This window comes from Erinaceus europaeus, chromosome 3, assembly GCF_950295315.1.
Source record: "Erinaceus europaeus chromosome 3, mEriEur2.1, whole genome shotgun sequence".
Classification (NCBI taxonomy): domain Eukaryota; kingdom Metazoa; phylum Chordata; class Mammalia; order Eulipotyphla; family Erinaceidae; genus Erinaceus; species Erinaceus europaeus.
The window spans coordinates 65,709,142-65,714,329 of record NC_080164.1 but is presented as its reverse complement, the minus strand read 5'-3'; the positions used below and the strand labels follow the sequence as shown (position 1 = coordinate 65,714,329).

Sequence of the window (5,188 nt, the reverse complement as noted above, 5' to 3'; positions counted from 1 at the left end):
CTGCAGGGACACACACACACTCATCTTCCTTGGCTCCGTGCTTCCCCGTCACCTGTGGCCTCACAGAGCAGACTAAAATTAGAGTCATAAGGACATCTTCATTTTTGTCCACAATGGGACAGCAAGGCCATGGGGACACTTGATGCCTTCCTACCTGGTGACAGCAAAGAAACTCCTAGCTACTAGGCACCAGGAGCCATGACCAAAGAACAAGCTTCTTCCCAGAAGCAGCAGACAGTCTATTCACAGAAAAGAGGAGGCATGAGCAAAGAAACAAAAAGAGAAAGGAGGAAAGCCATTGCCAAAAGATTTCTAGGACAAACACATGTTTTGCAGTGTCACTGTATGTGTCTGAGATGAGCACTTGCTGGTATCTTATGACAGCTTGGGGAAAAAAATATTCAAAAGTAATTTTAATTAACATGTATCAAAGATGAAGAAAAGAGCTTCTCATTTGTTTCTTTCTCCCATTTTTTTAAAATACAACTCTCTTGAAATTGAAGCTCTTCAAACAGCCTCTATTCTCAAGGCCACCTGATGAATTATCTTTAAGTCTATGGATAGTCCAGTTTCTTCACACCAGTGTCACAGAATCCAACCAGTTTCTAACTGGCATGGTTCTTCCACAAGTATGATCACAGGGCAAGTATGGACAAGCATGAGCTCAGTGATTTTCTGCTACTGGAAAAGTTGTATTAATTCATTCACATAACTAATATTTATATAGAGGCAGATACTATGTCCATTCATTTACAAGAGATGCCGTAAAACAGAACCACAATCTATGGAACTTAAACAGAAGAAATGTATTATCACAGAGTTCCAGAGGCTGGCAGTTCCACATCAAGGCATCAGAAGGGTTGATTTCATGTGAAGGCTGTGAGGGAGAATCTATTTGACATGTCTTGCCCCAGTTTCTGGCAATTTCCTGGCAATGCTTAGCATTCCTTGGTATTCAGAAGGATCACCCCAATTTCTGCCCTGTCTGTAAAGACACCTGTTGTACTGGATTATAGGTTCTCCCTACTCCAGTGTGACCTCTTCTTCACTGATTGCATCTGCAGTAATTTTCTTTCTTTGTTATTATTATCTTTAGTTATTTATTATTGGGTAGAGGCAGAGAGAAATTAAGAAGGGAGTGGGAGATAGAGAAATAAAGACAGAGATAGATAGACAGATAGATAGATAGATAGATAGATAGATAGATAGATAGATAGATAGATAGACTGATTGATAGACCTGCAGTCCTACTTTACCACGAAGTTTTCCCTTGCAGGTGGGGACCAGGGGCTTGAACCTGGGTCCTTGTGCATTGTAGTGTGTGTGATTAACTATGTGTGTCACAGCCTGGTCCCATCATTTTATTTCTAAAGAAGTTCACATTCCAAGCTACTAGACTTGAAGATTTCAACATAGGAATTTTGAAGGCACGCAATCAATCCCTAACTTTGTGTCTGGCATTTCATTATCCAGGAAGATAGACAAATAAACAAGACCTGGCACCAAGAATGAATCAGTTCAGCTAGGAGAAAACTAATGGTGGAATCCACCTCTGTTATCACAGTCAGAAGCACATCAGAACAGACATAAGATCAGGGATTACCCATATTCCTGGGGACTCAAGGACCTGGGGCAACACCTTTTACAACAGGTAAACAAATTGGACTCAGGGAGACTTAAGGAGTCTTTGGACCTAAACACGTATGCCCTGTATGTAAGAAATATGAAAGCCACAGAACCCACAGTACAGAAAAGCAAGGCATCCAGGTGGCCTAGTCACTCTAGTACCCTGAACCTGATGCCTAGTGGAGGAGGACCACCATGGAGAAAGTCACTTCAAACTGGCTCCTTAAGAGGGGGCCAAGAATTTGACAGTGGAGGCAGGATGGATACACACCACACTGGACAAAAGGAACAGTCACACACACAGTGTAGAACAGTTCCCAGACATGTTTCCGAGAACTTTGGTTTTGTATACTACACAGACATCTTCTTGCCAATGAGCTGCGAAAAGTGAAAGTGTAAACTATGGTGGTTTCAGAAATAGCCTGTTTGAGCACCTAGAAAAGTCTTGAAAACTCCTGGAAAGGCTTGCTGACAATTTTTCAAAAAATAAATGAGATGATCAACTTTTGATTGTTTCAAATGAAACCTGAGCATTGAAATGTGATCTTCATTTTTACTAATATATTTTGGAGATTTCAGTCACCTGATGGACGCAAATTACACACACACGCACACACACACACACACACACACACACACATACCACAGTCTTAACTTTAATCACACACGCACACACGCGCGCACACACACACACACACACACACACACACACACCACAGTCTTAACTTTAATCAGTGTTACAGTAAGAGGGAAAAAAAATCTCTCTTCGGTCTCCTTTTCTTCTGCTCCCTTTAGTAGACATAGCAGGGTGTTAGGAGGTGTTGACTGGACTGTCACCCTCTCTCAGGACCTGCAAAAGAAACAAGGCTCTGCGGAAGATGCAAGCAGCCCTAGTGCCAAAGTGAAAGATCAAGAGAGGGGTGTGTTTCATTCCCGAGATGATGTCCTCAATGTCATACTACTCTTCTCATATTCCATGTTTGACTTGTAAGTCCCAGTTTAACTGACCCTCAAACACATTCCTTATATTCACACCTATTCTGTGGAAGGTGTTTGGCCACCCCAGGCTGTAAAATTCTTGTGTATTTTCAACCACAACACACATGCTCAAGAGATGCTAAGAAATCATTTTTTTAGCTTTTATATTTGAGTTTATTCTTCATTTAACTTTTAAAACACTGCTATAGTTGAATATTAAAACAAAAACAGTTGTGAGTAGTGACTGAGGATAATGATTATAGTCCTTCTCTCATTCACTACTGCATGTAAAATGCCCGCAGTGAGTGTTACGCACTGGCCTCACATTAAGAAGTCTGTCACTGAACCCCACCCCTAGGGTGATACTCGTCATCCTCATAAGCTTCTCCATTGTAATGGCGTCGTCTTTCTGATTTGGATCAAAGTCCACCAGTTCTACCTGACCCATCTCTTCGGTCTCTTCTACTTCCTTCCTTTCAGGTAGGAGTTTTTCCAGCAAAGAGAGTTTATCAGGAGAGAGAAAGCCATTTTCAGGAAAGTTAACCTGAAATTCAACGATTAGGTGACCCTTTTCATATGGCCTACAGTAAATTGGCATGTTTTCATTCAGGACACATTTTATATCTCCATGTTTCACAATCTGACCTTGATGAGAAGTGATGACTATAGTTCTGTTGTCAAGAGTAGAGATGGGCTTTTGGATGCCACATAATGCTTCAACCAGCTGTATGCCCATACACATGAAAAAAATCTCCTCGCCTAGTGAAAATAGCATGGTCCTTCTGATCTAAAACAATGATAATATCTCCTGGCTCCAGTCCTGGTTCTTGGTCTCCTTCACCATGGAATGTTATCTTCTGGCCATCTTTCATGCCTTTGTCAGTATGAACTTCTAGAATCTTCTTCTCTCAAACTATCTTCCTTTCATTGCAGCTTTTACATCTATCTTTAAGACTGATCTGCTCCCCATGGCCTTGACATTCTATGCACACAGACTGAATCTGATCCTGTTTGCATTCCAGTGCTGTGGCAATTAGAATAGCACTCTACAGCTCCTTTCTTACCACCTCAGCCTTCACATTTGTCACAAATCACATTCTTTTGTAGAGCCAGCTTCCTCGTTGCACCATTATATAAATCTTCTAAGGTTACAGAGAGTTGATACACAATATTTTTACCTCTTCTTTCTCTCTGCATCCTTCCTCCTCCTCCAAAAAACATGTCAAAGATGTCCATGGGGGAACCAAAACCACCAACTGGCCTGTTCTCCTCCTTTGTTATATAAATCACTTTTCTTTGCATCAGAGAGCACTTTGTAAGCTTGAGAAATTTGCTTAAACTTCTCTCCTTCATTTGGATTCTTTTTAAAAAATATTTATTTATTCCCTTTTGTTGCCCTTGTTGTTTTTTATTATTGTAGCTATTATTGTTGCTGTTATTGATGTAGTCGTTGCTGGATAGGACAGAGAGAAATGGAGAGAGGAGGGTGAGACAGAGAGGGGGAGAGAAAGACAGACACCAGCAGACCTGCTTCACCACTTGTAAAGTGACTCCCCTGCACGTGGGGAGCCGGGGGCTTGAACCGGGATCCTTATGCTGTCTTTGCGGTTTGAGCCATATGCTGCGCTACTGCCTGACTCCCTTCATTTTGATTCTTATCAGGGTGGTACCTCAAGGCCAGTTTCCTGTATGCCTTTTTCAATTCTTCCTGGGTGGCATTGGGTTTGACCCCCAAAACATCATAATAAGTGGTTTCTTTCACCATCTTCTACAGCCGGGGAGAGGGCCGAGGCAGTGCGGGAGAGCAGGAAGGGCGACAGGCAGCTCAAGCAGCAGGGCTCCTCCGCCTCTCACCGAGCATTCTGGAAAGTTCCCCTAAGAAATCATTTTTTAATTGGAGCTTCAACAAATCTGGATGATTCAGAGGTCCCCTTTCAACAGGTTCCAACCAGGACCTGTTTCCATCCAGGCTGCCATGATACATCACGTAGAATCCAATGGCCTGCAAAATGACAGAGGCCCTCCCCCTGCTGCCTCTCATCATCCCGAGTGGGATGGAATTAGAAAGAAGAAAAATATTTTTCTGTTCTAGTCTAATCTAGTCTATGAAAAAATAAAATAATTCTGTAGCAGAGCCTAGTAAGTAGAATGAGAAATATTGTGATGGCAGAAAGGGACCTAAGTTGGAGGTGACAGTGTTCTACAGACTCCTGTCATGGAGAGGTGAGAAATTGTACCCACGTGTCAGCAACTGTACTGTAACCCATTAACACTCCTCCCAACAAAGTGATAGGGAAAAAGAGGAGAAGAGGGAAGAGGGCAAGGAAGAATATATATTGTGTGTTTACTGATTTCAGGGAATCCTTCCAATCACCACATTTGTGAGGAATATTGCCATCCAGATTGGGACTGCTGAGTGACAGCAACGTTCCTACCACCATGGAAAGGGGAAACCCTGGCAAATGGACTGAACACACTCAACTTCAGCTCAGCCTGTGAGGGGATCACAGAGAGGGTATTTGTTGGCACTTTGAACATACTACAGGACATAGTACTGACACAAAAATAGACTGACGCTAGACTT

General features: G+C 42.3%; 1 pseudogene; it reads right to left on the bottom strand.

Moving 5' to 3' along the window:
* Positions 1-2,930: 2,930 nt before the first annotated feature.
* LOC103121643 (dnaJ homolog subfamily A member 1-like) lies at positions 2,931-4,411 on the bottom strand (annotated as a pseudogene).
* Between the last annotated feature and the right edge of the window lie 777 nt (positions 4,412-5,188).